General features: G+C 36.7%; 1 long non-coding RNA gene across 1 annotated transcript in view; it reads left to right on the forward strand.

Moving 5' to 3' along the window:
* Nucleotides 1-523: 523 nt before the first annotated feature.
* The window catches only part of LOC140068920 (uncharacterized), a 35882-nt gene continuing 21154 nt past the window's right edge, over nt 524-15251 (forward strand). The window contains exon 1 of the long non-coding RNA XR_011848629.1: nt 524-604. This is a non-coding gene — a long non-coding RNA (uncharacterized lncRNA). The remainder of the gene's footprint in view (nt 605-15251) is intronic.

A 15251-nucleotide genomic window follows, 5' to 3' on the forward strand; every position in this document is an offset into this window, starting at 1 on the left:
AAAGGTGGTCTCATAACAATATTCAGATTGTAATAACATTCCTTTAGAGAATGTAACTCAACAACAATAGACTCGTTGAACTTTTAACAAAAAAAATCTCTTTCACTCAAGATGGTATAAAACAAGGCTTCCTGATGTACCACTTGCTAATATATATGCAAATATCTCAACTCCCATTAATACAATCCTTCAAAATCTTGCCTTCCTTTTACAAAAAAACTCCCGATATTACCCAGTGTCAAGAGGATGGCATAGAAATGGCATCAAGATGAGAATGTCAAGGTAATTTCTGACATTTCAGCCTATCACGCTAAGTGCTCATTGAAAATCTCATCTCCATCATTAGTTAATGTCGCCAATATTTCCAATCTGTTTTCCAGATCTTAGAACAAAGATCACATTTGACTGCATTGCAATGTCCTGTAACACAAGTCGTATTTTTGCCTTCTTATTATTATTGTCAAGACAATTGTAAGGATTATGTGAAAAAGTACTTATTTACTCTGCCTCTAAAGAAAAAGCTGGCGTTGGCATGGAAACAAGCTCATAAGAGTCCTGAGTATTCCACCTCTAAAAGCTTTTCTAAATGTTTTCAGAACTATAGGTAAGACATGCCATTTAATTTCTAATTGCACCCACGGTATATGAAGGCTGCTCAGCTAATTCTTGCATGTGTGTGCGAGGGGAAAAGGCTAATAATGTATTAGTTACAAGCTACTCCCATGGTATAGAATACACAAAAAAGGGTTCCTTAAAGGCAACCTTGAGAGGACACACATTTATAAATATGAATTATGAACATCTGTAGACATTTTTTAATCTTCATCTTACCCTGTTGGAAAGAGGTCCTGCTCCACATATGTCGAGCTATTGAATATGCTAATACACTGCTGCATAACCATTTTTCCTGCTAGACGTTACCTGCTGATGCCCTGATTAGAATAAAGTTACCTACTATTCTTCCATTCTATTACAGTTCTTGCATGTCCCAATACACAGAGCAGAATAATAATGCTGCCTAGTGTGTATTGTTTATGCTGCACATTGGAAATTCATGGACCCCGCATCATGACTGGGCTTTTATTTGTTATGCTGAGAAGGCACATACTTAATATACAGAATAATTTGAAATGCTGGGTTGTAGGTTCTTTTTTAATGGGGCCTGATAATTTATTCCTCTCAAGAATTTACTCAAGAGCACAAATTACAACAAAGAGGGAAAGAAGAATTAAGGGGGGAGGTGTAGAAGAGGAATATGCACTTATATTAGAAGTAATGAAAATATGATTTTTTTTATGTAGCAAGTAATATTTGGGAAATTTGTATTTAACCCTTTATAAACTATATAATAATTTCTCTAAATTGAGCAAACAAAAAAGGTAAATTTAATTTATAAATATACTGAAGATTGTTAATCTGTAATAATTTTAAGTCTTACTTTGAAAGTCCAGTACAAAGCATTTTTGAGATCAGGGAAAGAGGTGTGTGTTTTTATCCATTAAAAATCTAACCACAAACAGAACCAAATATTCATTGCCCCATTTAACAGTTCAGGCCACGGATAGGAGCATTGCATCTTGAGTGGCTAACGGCTATGGAAGACATTGGAAGAAAGCAATTTCATCATCCTAAAACTAATTGTAAACCAAAGGGATTCTCTAAGAGCTCTTGTAAACCTAAGCCAGCTAGTCAGAATCTCACAAAGTTATGTACAGATGTATCAAAAGTTAACTTAAAGGTTGTCACGGGTGCTCTTGCGACCCACGTCCTGTGTAGCGGCACCCTACAAGGCTTACCTTTCCATGCTCCAGCGGCGTCTTCTGCGGGCCAGTGCACACATCCCCACCTCCTATGGCGTGCTAGCTTTGTGAGATTTAAAGGGTCAGCGTGCTGTTAATTGGTGCTGGCCTGCCCCCGACCTGTTAAATAGCCGGTCTCTTCCTATAACCCCTGCCAGATCTTTGTGCCTCAAAGCCCTACAGAAAGTGTTTATTGTGGCTCTTGTCATTATCTGTTGTGACCTCTGCTTACGTTTCTGATCTCAATTCTCTGCCGCCTGCTTTGACCTTGTACCACATCCCTGACTCTGATCCCGTTCCGCCTGTCCTGACCTCCTGCCTGACCACGACTCCAATTCTGCTTGTTGATTCTGTACCTCGCCTTGGCCACCACCTCGGGCAAAGTCCCGCCTTTTGTGTCCCTTTGCAGCAAATCTAAGCGGCTTTGCGCTGGGCTCTGGTGAATACCAGGTGCCACTATGCTCCTAGGTGTCATTTTACGTCATTGCTCAAGGTGGTTCAGTGGGTCCACTACCACTGACCCTGAAAAAGGGGTTGTCCACATTCCAGCAATTAATTGATATTGTTTGTGTAATGAAAAGTAATAAACATTTTCCAGAATAGTTTCTGTATCAATTCTTCTTGTTTTCCAAAACCTCTGCTTGCTGTCTTGCAACAGGAAGCTTTGTCGTTTACTTTCTTTAGATAAACACCAGTCCATGGTCATGTGATCTCACACAGGTGCATGACTCGTTGTAACACACAGTTTAATCATAGCTGTGTGATTATAAAGAGCTATACACCTGTGTGAGATCACATAACCATGGACCAGAGTTTATCTACAGGAAGTAAACATAGACGCTTTCTAGAAAACTGTGAGGAATTTATAAAGAAAGTGTATTAAGATAATTTAATAACTTTTCATTACACAAACTATTTCAATTATTTGCTGTAATGTGCTAAAACAACACTTTAACATATTAATAGCTCAGCACTTTTAACAGTCTTTCAATGGTTTTTGGTAAAAAGATATGATAATGATCATAAAAGTTCTGAGGGATTTTAATAACTGTAGCATATTGATGAATATGCTGTAATCCAATCATTGTCCCCCATTTATTAACGTGTTTGCACCAGTTTTCTGTCTGACAAAAAAAATAAAAAATGTGCACCTAATGGGACGAGTTACTGATTAGTCGAATAAGGCGCCACAATTCTGTCTGCGCTGCAATTCTACAACATGAACAAAGTGCGCCAAAAAAGAATAGAAAATGGTGCACACTTCCAGAGCAGAGCAGGGGGCACCAGATTAATGAATACTGTGCACCACAATTCATGAATCTAGCACCCACTGTATACTACACAGGCAAACTGCACATAATGTTGTTTGCACAGTTTTTGATAAATATGGCCCATTGTGTATTATTCAAATTCTTTCTAATATTGTATAATGTGGAGACAAATTAAATGATATACATAATCCATATTTCATTTCTGCATTTCAATATCTCCTTTCTATATGTATGGCAACTACAAAGGTCATATTTAGCTCCTGGACAATATTTTATCATCTACCTGAAATCTTAAACAGTGCAGTGACAGGACCAGTCTGGACATACAGAAGCAAAATTAGATCATGTGAAAACTCACAGCTTTAATGCAGTTGCATCCAGATGTTTACATAAACTATATAAAAACAGTTTTTTTCACTATTTGACATGAAATCAAAATAAAACTTTAGCGTTTTAGTAATTGACACCATTGCCCTTAAACATTTTAGATATCCTTCTAAACAATTCTCACAATATGTGGTAGAAATTTGGACTCTTACCTTCTGACAAAATTGATGTAACTGAGCCATGTGTGTAAACAAGCTTGCTCACAACTGGCTTTTCAGCTTTACCCAAACATTTTCATTAGGATTGAAATCAGGATTTTGAGATGGTCACTCCAAAATATTGACTTTGTTGCTTCAGTTTTACCTTATAATGTTCTTTCCTCATGATGCCATCTATTTTGTGAAGTGCACCACAACATGATGCTGTCAGCCTCAGGTTACACTTTTGGGATGATGTTCTCAGGCTTGCAAGCTTCTCCCATGTTCCTCCAAATATAACAATGGCCAGAATGGCCAAAGAGTCCAATTTCAGTTTTGTCAGACCACAGGATGTGTTTCCAAAAATGTAGGGCTTTGTTCCTGTTTGCATTTCCAAACAAACTTGATTTTTTTAAGTATCTTTTGGATTATTAGATTCTTCCCAGCACAGTGGCCTTTTTTTTCCATTTTCATACAGATTTTCTTTCACTGTGGATAATGACACACTCCTATTAGCTTCAGCCAGCATCTTCACAAAGCCTTTTGTTTTTTCTTGGGTTCATATGGACATTTCAGACAAAAACATGTACATCTCTGGAGCACAGTCCTCTTCCTGAACTGTATGATGGCTGAAAATCTGCATCTTGTTTGTACATGTGTTTAATTGTTTGTACATATGAATGAGCCACCATCAGTAATCTTCAATTTATCTGTAAATTGCACACAAGGATGAACCAGACTTGTGCAAGTCTACAATATTCTTCCTGATATTTCAGCTGCTCTATGTAGAATTTCTCATAATGTTACAAGAAGATGCTGTGTGTTTTAGGTGTGCCATCAAGTACATCCACAGGTGTGAATGTTGCCAATAAAGCTTGCAAAGACATGTCATCATCACAAAGAACGTTTCAGAACACACTGGAGGGGGAAGTGTTCCTTGCTCACTGTAAAAGTCGATGAATCTGCAGCATGGAGGGGCTCTGGAGAACTCTCAGACTCATTTGCATAATTTTAGAAATAGATTTTAGAAAGAAGTTGGCCATGCATAACAAATTAAAGACAACTACCTACATCCTGGATCTCTGAGTGAGTGCCCCTGCTACATCATGCTTGATATTGATGGTAGATTCCCTTAAAAGGATTTACAAACTTACCAAAAGCAGAGAGGTTTGATGGGTACAGTTTTAACCCCTTAAGGACGCAGAGTTTATTCGCTCATTTCTCGCTCCTCCCCCTTCAAAAATCCATAACTTTTTCATTTTTACGTGTACAGACCTGAGTAAGGGCTTATTTTGTGCGTAACAAATTTTACTTTCCCGTAATGTTATTTATTTTAACATGCCGTGTACTGCGGAGCTGAAAAAAATTTCTAAATGTGGAAAAATTAAAAAAAAAAAAGCATGTTCTTGTGGGCTCAGTTTTTACAACTTTCACTCTTCGCTCCAAATAACATGCCTACTTTATTCTTTGGTTCGGTGCGATCGCGGTGATACCAAATTTATATAGGTTTTATTGTGTTTTAATACATTTTCAAAAATTAAACGAATGTGTACAAAAAAGAAAAATTGTCATATTCTGAAGCTAATAACTTTTTCATAATTTGGCTCACGCAGCTGTGTGTGGTGTCATTTTTTGTGAAATGAACCGAAGTTTGCATTGCTACCATTTTGAGGTCTGTGCGACATTTTAATCATTTTTTATTCCATTTTTTATGTGATGTAAAAAGGTGTAAAAGTCGCATTTCGGACATTTGGGCGCCATTTCCCGTCTCGGAGGTCACCACCGGCCGTAACCGTTTTCATATTTGATAGATCGGGAATTTTGGGATGCGGCGATACCTAATGTGTCTGTGATTTTTACTGTTTATTATGTTTTATATCAGTTCTAGCGAAAGGGGGGTGATTTGAATTTTTAATATTTTATAATTTTTTTTTATTTTTTAAACTTTTTTTTTTCCTTTTTTTTTCCACTATTTCTTAGACCATCTAGGGTACATTAACCCTAGATGGTCAGATCGTTCCTACCATATATTGCAATGCTTCTGTATTGCAATATATGGCATTTTTGCAGCTCATTCATTACAATGAGCCACTGGCTCATTGTAACGAATCTGCAGAAGCCAGATAGCCTTGGGTCAAACGAAGACCCGAGGTTACCATGGCAACCGATCGCCGCCCCCTGATGCCGGCGGCTTGGCAGGCGGCAATGAAAGGGTTAATAGCCGTGATCGGTCAAGCACCGACCGCGGTTATTAGCGGTGGGGTTTGCTGCAATATGCAACAACCCCCACCTCTGTATGAAGAGGACGCAACCCGTGAGCCCTCTTCATACATTCCCTATACCTCTGCGCCGTAGAGCTACAGCGCGGAGCTTTAAGGGGTTAATAAATTTAAATTTTAAAACCTGTATAAAAATGAAATAAAATATTTTAAAAAACCATGCCAATATAAAGCAGATATGCAGTAAACGTTGAATTGTAACTAATTTGGTTGTTTAGACTAAATGTTTGATGAGCATAACATTTTAAAATCTGTAAATCACTAGTCTTATACATATTTTCATAAGTGAATGCAAAACATATCAACCAAAATGTACCACTAATCTGCAGTACAACTTGTCACAAAAAAACTATCTGAAAATCACTTAAGCATTTTTAAATTATCACATATCACATGAAAAATTGGGCTTTGTCCTACAGATAAAAAACTTGCTGTGTCCTTAAAGAATCAAGGATTGTAAACCAAGCACACTGACAAACTGGTGTGTGCCTCCTCTGGCAGGATCTGCTCTTCTTGCCTTTAAAATCATGCAAATTAATACCTATGGGACCCAGAGCCCCTCACACTGATTTGCATAGTTTTAAAAATAACATATCCTACCCGTGGGAGAGCACACCAGTATTAAAGTGTGCTTGGTTTACAATCATTTATCCTGGTGGTAGATGTCCTTCACGGCCTCATGTACATTAATGTGTATACTTTATGGGCCACAAGCAGGGGAACATGCTCCCCTGGTTGTGGCCTGTCGGACCTCAGGGGTAAACGCCGCTAACTCCACCCTTGGCAATAGAAAATGACTGCCAACACTGCAAAGATGGGCGGGAATAGGACATGTTCTCTAATATGCCATGACCAAGCCCAGTAGAGACTGATGAGACCATGAGTTAGCAGTATAAAAAATGGGAGAACACCACCCTGATTTTTCCTAAAGGTACTGTTTTTACAAGTCCTTGTTTTGTGATTTATATCTATATCTATCTTATTTGTACTGTTTTAGTCCACACCTTCAAATGTAGTTGTCTATAATTTCTGCATGTATATTGTAAATATCAGTTATACCTTTTGTTGTTATTTTCAAAAATGTTAAAATCCAATAAAACAAAATTTGAAAAAAAAAAACGGCCAGCACAAAGCCAAATTAAATGGCTATGTACATGATGCCTAAGGGGTTACAAATCAAGAACTTATCAAGAACGTATTTAAGTGATGCAAGAACATGTAAAGTCCTCAGGGTGTGGTCACACGTCGTGTTTACTGCATGTGTTTAAAAACGCATTGGAATAGCTGAAGAGTGATTTGCCTAATTATACAGCTGTTAACACTTGCGTTTACAAAATGCAAATGTTAATAAACACATGTGTTAACCGCAATGTTAACACATGTGTTAACAATGCATTAACAGTTGCGTTTTGTAAATGCAAGTGTTAACAGTTGTTTAATTAGGCAAATCGCTCTTCAGCTATTTCAATGCATTTTCAAATGCATTAAGTAAACGTGACGTGTGACCGCACCCTCAAGCTTCGATATTGCCCCAGTATTAACTCACACCCCATAAAAGTTACCTAAAATAATAAGATCTCCTATAACCAACATTATATTAAAAGTTAGGTACCATATAAGTTTGAATTAAAGGGAAAAAAACTATAACAATTGTAACTGACAAATCATATACTTTTACATGACAAAAAAATATTTCCAATTCAAACACCATCAATTAATTTCCTTTATGTTAATCCATCAGTTAAGAAAAGCAAAACATGTGCATATTGCATTTGCAACTCCTAATGGTACTTTAAAAAGTTATAGGAAAAAAGGTTGAAAGAGAAGGATTTTGTAATTAATCAATACAAATGCTTGAGAAAAAAAATCACATAAATGATGAAATTAAACAATTCTCCAATTATAATGTGTGATCTCAGAAAATGTCAGTTGCCATATGTGATTTAATTAAAAAATAAAAATCAATTTGCATTTTTAGTACTTGATTCATCATGGTTTATGATAAGATAAATCTGGTGAAATTCCATTATAAATTTGATTTATGATATTGGAAAAAAGGTTAAAAAACAGAAACTAATACTGAAGCAATATACAAAATGTGTGATGCAAATAAATAGATAAAGCTGATGAGTAGAATATAATCATTGCAGTTTGATCAACACAGAGAGCAGTAAATAGAAATTAGATAGAACGGTCCATAAATAGTTCAGGACAAAGATCAAATGTTAGATGTTACATAGCTAGGGCTCTTTCACATTGGCGTTGCTTTGCACGTCTGTTTTTCAGTGATTTCCATGGATGCCTCACAAAGCCACTGATTTCTATCGGTGTTTTCACATTGGCTTGTATTTTCACCAATTTGTGGTCCATGGAAAAATTATGCAACAAGCGGATCACAGAATGGAATAGAAGTCTATTGGTCAGCAAAGAAAACTGATGAAACTTCTTTTTTTCACTGATGAGGCTAAAAAAAACAGGTGGGATGTTTTCATAGCAATGTTAACCCCTTCCCGACGCGCGCCGTACGGCGCGTGCCGGGTCCCGGTGCATGGAGAGGGCTCGCGGGCCGGTAAGCCGGTAAGTCTTTGCTGCATATTGCTAGCACCGATCGCGGGAGCTTTCACCGCGATCGCCGACGGCAATGCTGCCGGAGGCTTAAAAAAGATGGCGCCGCATGGCCGCCATCTTGGCGCGGACCTTCGCTCCCCGATGACGTCACGGGGAGCGGTGATCCGTTGCCATGACAGCATCGGGTCTCACGAAGGCCCGAAGCTGTCTCGTTTTAACCCATTCATTACAATGTGCTATCAGCACATTGTAATGAATGAGGAGTAAAATCCCCATATACTGCCATATTGCAGTATGGCAGTATATGGTAGGATCGATCAGACAACCTAGGGTTAAAGTACCCTAGGGAGTCTGAAAAATAGTTAAAGTAAAAGTAAAAAAAAGTTAAAAAAAAAAAAATTATATTAAAAAAAACTAAAAATTCAAATCACCCCCCTTTCCCTAGAACTGATATTAATATTAATAAACAGTAAAAATCATAAACACATTAGGTATCACCGCGTCTGAAAATGTCCGATCTATCAAAATATAATAATGGTTTATCACTGCGTTTAACCCTGTAACGGAAAATAGCGTCCAAAGTCAAAAATGAAATTTTTTTGCCATTTTGGAAAATATAAAAAAATTAATGATCAAAAGGTAGCACAGTCCTAACAATGATAGCAATGAAAACGCCATCAAAAGTCGCAAAAATTTACACCACCCACAGCTCCGTACACCAAAGTATGAAAAAGTTATTAGCTTCAGAAGATGGCAAAATCAAAAAAAAAAAATTTGTACAGGAGGTTTTAATTTTTTTAAATGTATGAAAACATTATAAAACCTGTACAAATGTGGTATCCCTGTGATCGTAGCAACCCAAAGAATAAATTAGACCTGTCATTTGGGGCACACAGTGAAAGCTGTAAAATCCAAGCCCACAAGAAAACATCGCAAATGTGTTTTTTCACCATTTTCACTGCATTTGGAATTTTTTTCCCGCTTCCCAGTACGCGCCATGGAATATTAAATACCGTCACTACGAAGTGCAATTTGTTACGCAGAAAATAAGCCATCACAGAGCTCTTTATGTGGAAAAATAAAAAAGTTATAGATTTTTGAAGGTGGGGTGTGAAAAATGGAAGTGAAAAAACTAAAAAAGGCCAAGTCGTTAAGGGGTTAAACCTTTTTTTGACACAGGGACAAAACAGAAGTGAAAAGGGAGACAAAACGGAGACAAAACACACATAGCACCAATGCCAATATGAAAGACCCCTGAGGTCCATTCATAGATCTCAAGGTAGATATCAGGCTGCATGCACAATGTTGGAAATACTAAAAGTCCTTGAGAATAATGTTAAATAAAAACAGTCAGATAGATAGATAGATGTCTAAAAGATTGATCATTGTTTGTATGTTGTTCACAGTTTTTTTCTGGATTTTTCTTTTATTAACCCCTTAATGCTTAGCATTCGCTATATCGGAGGCTGAGTTGATGCCGGTTCAAATTGAGATCTGAGCCGAAGCAGCATTGGGATACATGGGGTGCTTGCTGTAACTAATAGCCGACACCCCATTGTAACACCCACATTCAGAGTGGGCTCCGATCGCCAGTGTTTAACCCATTAAATGTTGCAGACATTTAAACTGCCTTCCCCCACGATCCTCCCCTTCCTCTGGCAGCCCTGAGGTCCGATCAGGACCCCAGCATTGCTTGCCAGTAGTTCCTGTAAGATGGCATCTATGACATCATCTTAAAGGCACAATGTCAGCCTATGCAAGTGCTTGTTCATGTCCCATGCTGGAAGTAATAGAAAAGTGTTAAAAAATTGTTATTCAATATAAAATAAATCAATAAAAATGACCATAAGCCCCATAACATATAAAAAGATATATAATGCGCAAAAAAGTCTAAATAATAACACAAGCCCAATATATATAGTATCCCCATGTCCGTAAGAATCTGTAGAATAAAAGTAAATAATTATTGAACCTGCATAAAAAAACCTGTTACAATCCCGCCCAAAATTATGATTTTTACCTATTTAATCCCCCAAAAAATGCAATAGAAAGTCATCAAAAAAATATGTACCCTAGAATGATATTGTTGCAAAGTACAACATGTCATGCAAAAAAAACAAGCCATCAATTAGCTCCATAGCCAAAAAAGTAAAAATGTTATACCCCTTAGAAGATGGCAATGCAAAAATGATAGGTTTTTCCCCAGATTAGAGTTTTATTTGGTAAATTTAGTAAAGCAAAAGAAAAAATATTCATGTATGGTATCCCTGTAATCTCTTTGACCCATAGAAAGATTAAAGATGAAAGATTACATGATTATTAGGATATAGGGTGAACCCCCAAAAAAAGTAAAAAATCAGTACAGAATTGATGCTTTTCTACTTCTGCCCTCAAAAAAAAGTTCATACATTTTCAACAATAGGGGACACCAACCCCAAAATGGAAACACTGGAAAAATCACCTCAACCTGCAAAAAAAATGCTGTCACATGGCCCCAATAACGAAAAAAAGCTGAAATTTTACAGCATACAAAAGGAGATAATGAGAAAACTAAAATCCTGGCAGCTCCTTCCTTTCTGCATCTCGCTGTGCGCCCATAAGTAACGACCTCATGTCAGGGGTCTCTGTACTGGGGAGAAATTGCATAACAAATTTTAAGATGGGTTCTCTCTTTTTATCTTTAGGAAATGTGTACATTTTAGGGCTTAATGAACGTATAATTGACAAAATTTGCCCATTCTAAATTTCACCTCCATTTTGATTTAATTACTATGAAGATATCAAGTGGTTAACGATCTTCCTAAAATCTGTTTCTGATAGTTTGAGGGGTGCAGATTTGAAAATGGTTGGATTATATAGGGGTTTTGTTGTTAAATATGTAAAATTTCATTCAAAACAGTATTTACCCCCAAAATAGTCAATTCTGAAAATACGGAAAATCGATATTCGATTTGTAAGTCGCGTTACATCTAAATAAAGTATCCAGACATTTCAAAAATTATGAAAATGTATAGTAGACATATGAGTAATGTTATTCAGCAAGTTATTTATGTGGTAAATCTATCAGCCTGAAAGCCTGAAATCAGCCAATGGTTTCGAAATTGGCAAATTTTTCAGAAAATTCATCAAAATCTTTTCTTTTTGTTGTAAATAAACACAAACTTATCAGCCAAATTTTACCACTAAAATGAAGTACAACATGAGGAAAAAACAATATCATCATCGTTTAGAATCACAAGCGACGCATGTCGGTATACATCTTAAATCACAACTAGACATATTTTAATAGTGTAAAAGTATTAAATTCCATTATGCTCATATTGTATGTTTACCATGGTTCCATTAGCTATTATATTACAGTTTTCTGTCAGGTCTTTTGAAGAAACCCATGAATGTGCTATATTATTAGCAGCTCCATGCACAGCTTCCTCTTTAAATTATTGCTGTCTCTATACCTGTCACTTTGTATCCATATTGTTTTGGTAATTGTGGCTTGTCTTTATAGGTTCACCCTTGCTATGCAATTATGTTTCTATTACTTGCACCATAGCCACATATGTTTCAGCTGTTTTGTAGAGATATTCACTGCTGCTGTGCAAATGTATTTTTTAGGAATAATTACTAGTTTAATTAGGACTCAATGCAGATAGATTTGGAAAAATGCAACTTTAAAGGGAACCTGTGTTGACTTCTTCACACATACAGCTAGTGACAGGTTCCTATAGAGTCCTATTAACTAACCTATTGACACCATTCTTTTATGGTGTCAATATAAATCAACTTTATATGTAAATCAACTTTAAATTATATTTCCTTGCATCAGAGAAGGCTTGTCCTGCTTGGACATTCCCTCCCATCTCCTCCTCCTATTTCTCATGTCACATGCCTCTTTTCAGCATGTCATGGGACTAGAGTGACATTATTACAGATCCTTTAGCCTCCTATCATTAGCAAACTGTATACATGCATATATCTGATCACATGAAATCACAGCATGCCTTATTGTACTTCTACTTCTTCCCATCTTCCATGAAGGCATGCTCTCCATAGAGCAAAATATCATAGACTGTCAATCAGGAACAAGGAGACAGGGCAATGCAAGTACAATTTAATATGTATGGCTTAATTAGTGTGAATGACTCACATCAGGTGAGCTGCATATAAGTTTCCAAACTATTTTTTATAGCATTATAATATTGCAGCCATGTAATTGAACTATGAGGGATGAGGGCAATGCTTTTTAATCATAGTTTTTAAAGAAGTCTTTATTTTGGGTGAGTTAATTTGCATGACAGGATCTTTTTAATTCTCCTTAATAAACTTTCTTGGAGGTGACTTTCTTTATCTTTACTTTACTTCAAGCAAATGTTGTCTTTTCCATGGTCATCATGATGAAATTTTTAAAGTTTGTTGCAGGTGTTGAACATTGGAGGGTTTCTACTATTGATAATCGGACCCATTTAAATTTGGGTTTGGCAGAATTTTAAAAACCTGTACCAAACCCGTACCCCAACAGGTAACTGTATAAATGCTGCTGGCAAAGTCGTTAGCAACATTAAAATTACAGCTGCTGTGTATTCACTGGCGTTTTTTGGGAGGCCCATGGCTCCGATGAAGCTAACATTTGGGTTTATTGCAAATTATATTTTATTATACATATGCAAAAAATGTGAAATCCTAACAATATATATAGAATGCAAAAAAAAACATTAAAACTACTGCAGAATTCTGGGGATGCATGATGAAGTAAGTGAAGAAAATGTCAAATTGATGGTATTACCCCACGGCTACCATGGCATACAATATATATGCATGTGTGTTGAAATGTGGGTTCTTTTAGCCATTAAAAAAGGGCATCACTCATTAGAAAAAGCTTCTGGTCAAAAGAATATTATATTTATTAGATATATTTATTAAAGCAAAAGCAAACAAAACATATACAAGAACAAAATGCTGAAAGGGGTCTGGTTGCAGCTACTTTTGAACAAGCAGATCCCCTATGGATCTTATAGCTTCGACACCCTGAACTAGAGCCACTCTATTCCCAGATTCCTAGAGTCTTAACTCCTTTGCGTCCCAGCTTTTTTTGTTTTTTCACTTTTCCGTGTACAGAGCTGCTTGAGGGCTTATTTTCTGCGTACCAAATATTACTTCTCAGTGATGTTATTTATTGTTCCATGCCGTGTACTGGGAAGCTGGAAGAAAATACCAAATGTGGTTAAATTGGTGAAAAAACGCATTTGTGTCACATTCTTGTGAGCTCGGTTTTTATGATTTTCACTGTACACTCCATATGATACATCTACTTTATTCTTTGGTTTGGAGCGATCACGGCGACACCCACTTTATAAGTTTTAATGTGTTTTAATACATTTTCAAAATTAAAACTATGGGCCAGATGTATCACTATTTTGTTCTGTTGTTTTTGCACCTTTTCATACTTTGTGCCAGTTTTGCTACTAAACACCAGACACCAAAAATAAACATATTTCCCTCATTTATCCCACCAATTCAGAAGTTTTGCTGCACCTTATAATATTTATCATTTGTAACTTCATTCAGGCGCAAAAACGGGCGCAAAAACACTCCAGTCTTAAGGTGGCGTAAACTGAGAAGCAAGCATTGAGCTCTTGTGCAGAGCATAATGTGCAACCTCTGTTTACAGTTCATGACCTTTGATTTACAAAACAATCTGCAAAAGCCTCAGCTCTGATTAGGACAGAAGAGACGTTTGTAGGATTTTGCATATACTACAGAGAAGTTTCCCTTTGTAGCAGGATGACATCACTGATGTCTGAGGAGGATACTGCCCAGAATTGCAGGGGGGCAGCAGAAGATTAGCACTGGAGAATCAAATTACCAGGAGAATACCCTGTTGAGGAGATCATTGGGTGCAGCTTGTCACCTACCTGGGCTCTGCTGTGAGGGTCATTTTCATGCTGGGGTGTGGCAGAAAAGCAGAGAGGAGTTTGCAGGATGAGCACATGTAAGTACCCTGAACTAACATAGCGCCTAAATTGCGTCTAAAATAAAGTGATTAATAAGAGGCAGGAATTGAACTCATCACAGATGGTTGTAGCTTGTGATAATTCTGGTGCTACAATGCAGCAGAATTAAGGTGCAACTATTATACTTAAGTGCAGAAAAGTGATTCACCTGGCCCAATGTATACAAATATATATATATATATATATATATATATATATATATATATATATATATATTTCTCACATTAGCTATTATTTTCATTGCTTCCAATTGAAGGAATGCACTTTTGCACCTTTTTACATCACATAAAAAATGTAAATGTAACTTTATATTACATTTTTTATGTGATATAAAATAGTGTAAAAGTGGATTTTTGGACATTTGTGTGCTATTTTCCATTATGGGATTCACTGCTGGGAATAAGCGGCTTTATATTTTGATAGATCGGGCATTTTGGGATGCTGTGATACCTAACATGTTTGTGATTTTTACTCTTTATTTACTTTTATATCAGTTCTAGGGAAAGGGGGTAATTTGAATTGTCAGTTTTTTTTTAAAATGTTTTATTTTTTTTACTAATTTTTTTAGACCTTTGATGGTCTAATCATTCTTACCATATACTTCAATACTCTGAGAGCTGAGATCTTAACAAAGATGATGGTGTTTACACGCAACACGTCTTTTAAATGCTGCCATCGGCATTCAACGGGATAATACTCTCAATCGGTGCTAGCACCCATTGTGGGTATTAGCAGTGGGTGTTTGCTGCAATACGCAGCAAACACCACCTCTCTATGACAAGGGTTCACCCCCTCAGCCCTT

The sequence above is a fragment of the Engystomops pustulosus genome, chromosome 7 (assembly GCF_040894005.1).
Source record: "Engystomops pustulosus chromosome 7, aEngPut4.maternal, whole genome shotgun sequence".
Classification (NCBI taxonomy): domain Eukaryota; kingdom Metazoa; phylum Chordata; class Amphibia; order Anura; family Leptodactylidae; genus Engystomops; species Engystomops pustulosus.